At 42.1% G+C, this 9219-nt stretch overlaps 1 long non-coding RNA gene across 1 annotated transcript in view; it reads right to left on the minus strand.

Annotated features, from left to right (window-relative positions):
- The window catches only part of LOC102472814 (uncharacterized), a 19714-nt gene extending 12455 nt beyond the window's left edge, over positions 1-7259 (minus strand). Inside the window, exons 1-2 of the long non-coding RNA XR_334312.1 lie at positions 6587-7259; positions 1785-1859 (exon numbers count right to left, since the gene is read on the minus strand). This is a non-coding gene — a long non-coding RNA (uncharacterized LOC102472814). The remainder of the gene's footprint in view (positions 1-1784; positions 1860-6586) is intronic.
- Positions 7260-9219: the final 1960 nt, after the last annotated feature.

Here is a 9219-nt window from a genome sequence, read left to right on the forward strand (position 1 = left end):
CCCTTCTTTTCCATTCTCCTCTCGGGATCTCGGGCATGCACACACATGCAACTGGCATGAGTTCAAGCCATCGGGTCTGAGACTTGAACCACAGTTGACTACATGGAAGTCCAGCGACATAGCCATTATACTAACTGTTGGTCCCTTATTCTCTACTTCCCAGCCTCTAGAGTTTCAGATGGGGACCAGTAGGGTGGGGAGCTGCCGAAATGGTCTGCTCTAACTGGTTTGTTCATTTGCTCAGTGTCAACCAAAGGCTGAGTTCTCTTGGAATACAGAGAGGGTTCTGGTTTCATCACAGAATCTGCTGGATGCACCTAGTAATCTCTCTGGGTGGGAGGGTAGGTGGAGTATCCAAAGCCATATGTGCAGTTTCCAGCTTGACTTTTATGAGCAGGAGACAAATCCCCTTCCCAGGTCCATGTGCAAGGAGTAGACTTGGTCAAGTTCTGTCTCTGTTGACCATCTATTTCCCACCTGTGTGTAGAAAATTGGAGTACATGGCTGAAGCTCTTCCCATCGGCATCTCTTTGGATTCCAGGAAATATACTTGACTATTTCAATTCTGCATACTTTTACCCTTTAATCTTAGAAGAAATACATGTTCATCATAACAAATAGAAAAATTTCCAAAAATTAAAACCGATCTAAATTCTTTGTGACTCCTATAACTGTTTGATCCCATGTGTTATTTTATAGTTTTCTTCTATATTCTGTATTTGTAATCTGACTTTTTGCTTAACAATATACCTTGAACATCTTCCAGTGTTGGCTTTTTAAATGAGCATTGGCCATTTAGGAAGACTAGAGATGAAGGGAAGATGATCAGATACATGCAGTTTGATTTAATTAAGTTACTTGGATTATAGTTTGACTGTTTGATCCTGGGATATAAGGGGCAATAAGACACATTTCCCTTCTTCAAGGGGTTAACGGAGATGAAAAACACAAGATTATGTGGCCTAGCACCAAGGGATCATCAATCTACTGCAGTTGGGAAGTACTTTTTATTGGAAGGAACTGGAAGGGGTGGTATTTGTCCAGTGCAGTAGTTTTTCCTGTTAACATTTTTTTTTTTTTTTAACTTTGTAGCCATTTGTATCTTTTGTTGTGGGAGATACCAGGCAGAAGAAACTGCCTCTGTCTTGGAACTAATGCAACTGGCTGCCAGGTTATGCTTTGTAACAAATAGTTTGTGTGACACTGAGAAAATGTACAAACTCTCTGGGCCCTGGGTTCCTTCTCTGCCAAACATTGTACTCACTTCACTGTATTGTTTTGAGATTTAAATAAAATAAGCCATGTCAGGTGCTTAAATGTACAGTACCTACCAGGTCAAAGATGTTCAATAAATGTTAGATATTGTTACTATTCAAATTTGGTAAAACAACTATTTATCTCTAAATCTTTAGTAAGTTGGACAGAAAACGTGAACTTTAAAGAAATTAAGAATAAAAAAATCTTAAGTGATTTTTACTGTCTTCTAGAATATGTTTCTAAGAAATCCACGTAACTCCCAAGAATTTAGGAAAGGATGGTACGGAGAAAAACATACACCTGCTGCCCACTGTTGGTCTGATTTTAAATTTGTGGAGAGTCTGCTATGATTAGTTCTTCAAGGCAATGGTTTATTCCTAGAATAATAACGGGAATATTCTGATATTGCTCTGAAATAATACTGTACTGATAATACTTAAAAATAATACTGTTTTTTTAGATTACTCTGAAGTGATATTGCATTTAATAAACAGAATACCCCAGTTAAAAAATATTATTTAACTTACATGCATCACTGAGTTTCCGAACTGAACATGTGCTCTATTTTCTTGATACCTCTGGAAGAAGCATTTAGATTTGATCTGTTTGGAAGAAAATACATATTAATGAGAACAACGTTGAAATTAAACTTTGGTTGGCTTTGGAGTCAGGTACATAATTTTCAACTAATATAAAAAGGTACAATATGGTACGTGTATGAAAATGAAATGAACAAAGCCTTCTGGTTTTAAGTTGCTAATATGATGACTTTTCTTAATAGCTGTGCAAATGAAATACTCTTTTAAAAAGACATATGAGTATATACACACATACATACACACCAAACACACACTCTTAGGGATGACATGATTCTAATTTCTCTTGCCACCTGTAAGTTACAGCCAAATTAAATTAATACATAAGAGACTTGTTTTGTTCAGCTCCTGCAGTAACTACTTCTGTTTCTTGAAAGGCTTTTCTTTTTGCTGGCTTTCTTATCTGAAAAGGTTTACCCTGTTTTCGTGCAAGTGGTTGTCATGCTTTAGAAAAATCACAAGCAGCAAAAAGTCAGAATTGTCAGTTCAGAAGACACTGCTTGTTCCACTGGGTACAACGGAGCAAGCAATGCTGGCAAATGATCTTTAGAAAAAAAAACAAGGATGGGAACCACGGCAGAATGAAGATAAAAAGGGTTACTGGCTTTATTCTCACTGAAGGCTGGCAACAGGAATCTGCAGGAGGGAAGACGTCTATCAGATAGGTCATCTGTTGTGTAATGAAGAATAGAAGGCAGAGACAGGAGGAAGGAACAGGTGATGCTCGCTCTCAGAGGGGTAGGAGAGCCGGAGAGAAACAGGCAAGCACAACCCTCCTGAACTGCCCACCTTTAATTTACTACGAGACTCTGCTTGTTAGGCAGAGTCTGCGAGGAGAATGGTGGTCCATTTATAAGGTCATCGGTAAACCTGAAAATCTGCTTCTCATTTTTCTGTGGTCTGATTCATTATGAACTTCCTTCTTCTATCGGTACAGGACAGCCTATTAAAAATGACTAACCTGTCAAACATTTCCTACTCCTGAGATTTTATACTGCTTTCTTTACATCTTATTCTCTCTGTGTGTGTTGTGTGATCTTATGAGGAAGAAGCCAAATTATGGTAATAATTAGTAAGAGTTTGAACTGCATGCTTTTATTAAGAATTTCTGCCCCATCTTGCCTTGCTCAGAAATGCACTGTGTTCTGATTTTTAAAAATACCCAAAAGATATATTTTCCATGCAAGTTGATTTATGAATACCCAGTTTTAAACTATGATGGCATTGATGGCATTGATAACTTTCATTTTCTACAAGAAGGTTCAGTTTGGGACCAGCAGTTAGCATAATGGCTATGTTGCTAGACTCCCATGTAGTCAACCGTGGTTCGCATCCCAGACCTGGTAGCTTAAACTCACGCCGGGTGTGTGTGCGTGCGTGCGCCAGATGCCGAGAGGGGAATGGAGGAGAAGGGATTGTGGCATGGCCATCCCTCCTGGGGGGTGATTTCTTACTTTCTGTCTCTCTGTCTCTCTCTGTCTGTCTGGCGAGTGCACGCGCCCTATGGCAAAAACCTCTCAAAAAAACAAAAACCAAAACAAAAACAAACAAACAAAAACAAAAACAACAAAAAAAGAAGGTTCAGTTTGACATCTTTTTTTTTGCAAAATGCTGATTTGCTAAGTGCTGCTGGCAGGGCAGTTGGCTGGGGCTGCTTTGGGGCTGGGAGGAGCCTGGGGATGCCCCTAACACTTGCATGAGTCAAAAGAAAGGAAATGGAAATATAAAGTGAGTTTGGTCCTTCATTTTAGGGGAATTAGAGCCTTACTGTTCTACCTATTATAGAGGTTACAGGAGACACTGAAGAGGACTTTCAGTCAAATAGACTTGGACAAAATGTCCTCCAACAAGGAATTGTTCAATCACATCTTTTCAGAAACACGGCACAATTGAATGGGCTAGGCTGTGATTCCCAGGGGACTCTACCTGTTTCGGCCAGCCTGCTCAAATCGATAATGACCATTTGTGCTTAGTGAGAGAAGGTAAGAGTCATCCCTTTCTGTATTGACTGGCTGGGGTGTATACTATCCAGCGGGGGTGGTCAGGCATTTGGCATCCCCTCACCAGTCAGCTGGAGACCCATGTAGACAGTGCTAGGACACGGGTTTTGCCATTCATCAGTGGCTTCAGCCCTGTTGTGGCCCTGTGCTTTGTGCACACACATGCCTCATTCATCAAGTCTGCCCTCCCTCACAAATAATCTAATGGAGTATGATTCTTTCCTCTCTGCCTTCTGACATGCAGGCCTGGCCACGGGACCCAGCAGTAAATATCTATCTTAAACAAATTGCTGTCAGTGCTAACTCACCAGGGACATTTAAGAAGGAATTAGGAATTAAGAATTTGTGGCAATGGGTAATAAAAGATGGATTGGTCTATTCATGTGGCTCTGCAAATGTATACATTTAAATAGATGCAAAAGACTCAAATAAGACAGTAATTATGCTCCTGACTAGGTCATACCCAATTATCTGACAATTAATTTGCTAGTTGCTTTGTTAAAATGGTGTGTGCACATCTGTGTATATGTGTGTATCTATACTGCATAGTACCATGCATATACATATATATATATATATATATGTATAAAGAGACTTTAGAAAAGTTTAAGTAAAATGCATATTATAAAAAGTTATTCATGGATTTCAAATTTTTTGCACCAAAATAAATTTGTTTTAATTCCATTTTTCTATGAACTTTTTGAAGTACCCTCATGCATACACATGCACACATACTATTTTAGAATGAAGAAGTTAAAACAAATAAACTCTAACTGTATGTTTGTGTTTCAGGGCAATAGTTTGATTATCCAAAGGTTATGCTATGCAAAAGTGGCACATTAAATGCTTGCTTGTTAAATATGCAGGGTGGTAGCTTTGGTTTGAATAATTTAAAATTCAAATAGAAAAGTCTGTATGCCCACATTTTAGGATTTAATCTTTTTGGCAATCTAAGAGAAAAAAAGTTAACTAGGGCTAAATAGCTTGGCTATCCAGCTGTATGTATTTTATATGCTGTCGATACCCAGAAATAAGAAGATTATGATGTTTAAAATCAGGCTTACAGATGTATTTTCTACTTTTTAAGCCAGAAAACCCTCTAAATTGTTAGGCCTAAATTCTTTAATCTTCCTGCTTAAGCCAAAAGGTGAGCTCTAAAAAAAAAAAATCCGCTATTTTCAACCATAAAGAGGAGCTTAGTGATGCTTTAGGAAGTAATTGCTCAGCTCCACCGTTCATGTTGGAGAAACAAAACTGAGTCGTAGATGTTGGGGCTGGCGCAGAAAAGGTCTGTCTTGAATGCATTTCCTGAATGAATCTGGGATCCTGTGCAGACACTAACCGTGGGTCTGGTTTATGTCAGAGGGAGTACATGAGAAATCAAGGCTGGTGAGCTCACTTCTACCCACAGGGGTAAAACTGGGGTGAGTATAGAGCTGCTTTGGCCTCAACTCTTCCTGTAGCTGCCCTGAGTCTTTGCCAGGTATGGGAAGTGCCAGGATTCCCCACCTCACACTGTTTCTTGGCCCCTACTAGGCAATGTCCTGGGTTCCTGAGCCTCCTCTTGGATCTAGTCCATCTCTTACATATGCTGGGTATGAGGAGCTGATAGACCTAGTCCAAAGTATCTGTGACAACAGCTTTCCTTGTTACTTTATTTGCAACTTAACAGAAGCTTTTGATGTTCCACCGGATGGGTTGAAGAAATGTGGGAATTTCAGTCCCTGGTCAGTGAATGTGGACTGGGAGAAAGGGGTGTCACATGCAGTCTGGGGGCTGCTGTTCTTCATAAGTCTCCCGTGAGGAAGTCATCTTCCCTCAGAGCAGCTCCCTTTCTGGGCTAAGAGTGGTGCGGCCCATCCCATCCCAGGTGAAGCAAGGAAGGAGGGTGCCTTCCCAAGGCCTGGCCCTGGACTCCTCAGTGTCCCTTCAGGAGTCTTAGGGGTTTTGTCCATATAGTGGGCCTTGCAGATACAAGGGCAGCCACTGCACACCGTTGATGTCCTGTCACTGTCACTCTGTGGAACACTGAAGCACTCCATTCTTGGTCTCTGCCATCCAAAGATTCAGGAAAACTAGACTACGCACTGGACATTTTAATTGGCAAATGTTCAGTTTATCTTTTGTGAGACTTTATCATGACCCATTAAAGTGCTCTTCCTAAGAGGAATCTTTTCTGGGAAACAGGAATGAGTGAATAAAATGACAGGGTCTCTGCCTTACTGCCTTAATCTGAGAACTCAGCCTTGGTCTCAAGGACACACTTTCCATGAGGAGTCTGTTGGTGACAGAGACAGAGATATAGGCTCGTTTTTCAGTTGTTGAGTTTTACTATGGGGTGCATGACTCATGGGGAGGGAGAGAGAGAGAGAGATCACACCTAGGGAGGATGACCACACCATAATCCCTTTTCTAATTTCCTCTCAGAATTTTGGCCATGCTCACACATGCATCCTGTACGTTTTTCAAGCCCCCTGGAGCCGAACTTGAATGGCACAGTGGCCATATGGGATCTGGCTGCCTTAATCACCATGCTGTGGACTCGTCTAAAGAACTTTTAATTCTCTCCTTTTGATATCTCACTTGCCAAAAAAGTTGGTTGCTTTAGCAAGTCCTTGGGAGAAATTTCCCTTCTATTGTATGGAAGAGCTTGTTTTTCTCCCTGTGGCTTCTGTGACGTCAGGTCACCCTTACCGTGACCACCCCCTCAGACCTCAACCCATCATCTCTCACCTCAGCTTTCCTTTCCTCCGTGGTGACTTCAAACTCTTTTACCAGCTAGTCCCTGCCAGCATTTAAATATGCTTCTGCTTATTTAACACACACATACACTCTTCCTCCTTCCTCCAGCACTCTGGCTCTGCATGCTTCTGGTTTCCTTCCTCCTCTTTTGCTCTTCTCAAGCCTCTTGGCTGGCTCCCTTCCAACATTCTCTTTTTCAGAGTTAAGCTCAGGACTTGTCCTTTGGCTCCCTTCTGTTCCCACTTAATACACACTCCTGGGAAATGCTATTCCCTCTTGGGTCTGATATTTCAATCCATGTCTCTAGGCCAGACCTCTCTTCTGAGTGCCAGATTGGCACCTATGGACCATCAACTCCATTGAAAGTGTGTTGGGCACCAAATCTCACAGCATGGGCAAAGTTCTTGTCCTCACACACTGTCTCAGTCAACTTGGACTGCCATAAAATGAAATACCATAGGCTGGGTGGCTTAAGCAACAGACATCTTATTTCTTATACTTCTGGAGGATGGAAAGTCAAAGACCAAGGTGTCAGCTGATTCGGTTCCTGGTGAAGACTCACTTCCTGGTTTGTCAATGGCTGTCTTCTTGCTGCATCCTCTCATGGCAGGGAGATAAAAAGGAAGGGAGAGAGAGAGAGAGAGAGAGAGAGAGACATCTTTGATGTCTCTTCTTTGATGTCTCTTCTCAGAAGGGCACTAACCCCATTGTGAGAGCCCTACCTTTGTGACATCATCTAACCCTAATTGCCTCCCAAAGGTCTGTCCCCAAATACCATACCATTGGGAAGTAGGACTTTAGCATACGGACTTTGGAAGGGATACAAATATTTAGTTCATCACACTCATCCTCACAGAAAACTAAAATGATAGTAATGATGACAACAATAAAGATAACAACAGCAGCTAGAATTCTGCAGTCACCTGGTCCCACCTTCGGTGCTGCCTAGTTGTCCAAGGCATGGGCTTTGGGGTCCTTTGACCTTCTTTTTTCCCCCTCTCCTGTGCCCCATACATAGCCAATCAAAAAGTCTTTCCAGTTCACATGGAAGAGTCTCCTCCATCTACTCTGCTACCACCCCAACCCCAGACGTAGCCATCTTTTTCCCAAAGTCCTAAGCCCCTTCTGCTAACTTCCATGCTGTCTACCCAGTCCTGTCCCCACAGTGCAGTCGGAAGGGCAGAGGTGGTAACACCGGTCACCCGCTGTAAGTGCTTCAGTGGCATCTCTATGTCCTTGCATTATGTACAAACTATAGGAATGGCCTCTGAGATCTCACTGGCTGACTCTCTTTTCTCCTTGCCTTTCCAGTCTCCTCTCTCTTCCTTCCCTGAAGGCTATTGCACTGGATATACTTTTTCTGGGTGCTTTTGAGCCTTTTCCCCACCTTTGCCGGTTGAAGATAATCTTGAGGTCTCAAAGCTACCTCATCTTACCTGGGAATCTCTCTAGTATCCCTCTAGCCTGGGTGCGCTTGTAGTGAGCATCCTTGGGGCCCTGACCATCCTTGGATCTGACCTGGCTATACTATATATAGTTTTTGCTTTGCTCTTCCCACTGCTCACTTCCTCACCGATCTTCCCTGGCTATCTTTGTAATCCTGTGACCAGCAGTGCCCAGCATACCTGGTGCTCAGCAGTGACCATTCAATGAATAAGCACAGTTCTGATCAGAATTCATTTCTAATCTAAACGCTCTGAATTGACTGGGAAACATGTTTTTATTGCAGAGCTTTTCTTGGCAAACTTTTTTTGTGTCTTAAAGAACATTACTTTTTTGATATGTATTTTGTCTTTCCTCGTGATAGAACGTGTGCACACACCCATGAGAGGGAAAGAGAGATAGACACACAGAGAATGAGGAGCATCCTTCACAGGGTCTAGTCACATGGAATCCCTTCCTCCAGTTCTCCAGCCTGCCAGATCCTGGGCACTGTGGCTGTGGCATTGTGACGGGCTGCTCATGTTTCTTTGGGAAACATAAATGTGCCTTGTGCCTTGTATTTCACCATATTTACATTTTGAAAGCTTGCTAGAATCTTTTTATGGACAATTGTATCTAACAAGTATGCAATGCCATATTTTTTAGGCTATACATATATTTTCCCACTGAATTCTTGCAGCTCAAGAAGTTATAGCTGAGTCAGTAGAAGGTCAGAGAGCCTAGAAATATCTAGGTAGTGTTTACACAGCTATATGCATGTCTCTTGTGTCCTAGACTGCCTGGGTCGGGGACTCAAAAGGCAGTTGCCACGTGGGATCTGGCTTCTCTTGAGCAGCATGTTACCCTTGCATCATGGAGCTGGAGCTGGTCTTAGAACATATTCTTTAAGTGATCAGACATGTCTGATAAAATCAGTTATTTTTGAAAATAAATTTAAAAATGAAAACTGAATTAATGGAGAAAAAGGAAAATTGGGCAATTTAGCTTGCTGGTTCATATTGCTATTCATGATCAGAAATCCAGATCCCACAGGGCCAGCTCCGGTGTGAATGGTCTCCTCACTGGGAGGGAGCACCTTGCCCTCTGACCTTTCTGAAGAGCGTGGAGGTGGTAAGCCTCTCTCCCTTCGTCAGCCTTAGTTTACCTTGTCTATAAAAATGGGGGCAGAGAGATAGATCATC

Source organism: Tupaia chinensis, unplaced genomic scaffold (assembly GCF_000334495.1).
Source record: "Tupaia chinensis unplaced genomic scaffold, TupChi_1.0 Scaffold000197_1, whole genome shotgun sequence".
NCBI lineage: Eukaryota > Metazoa > Chordata > Mammalia > Scandentia > Tupaiidae > Tupaia > Tupaia belangeri.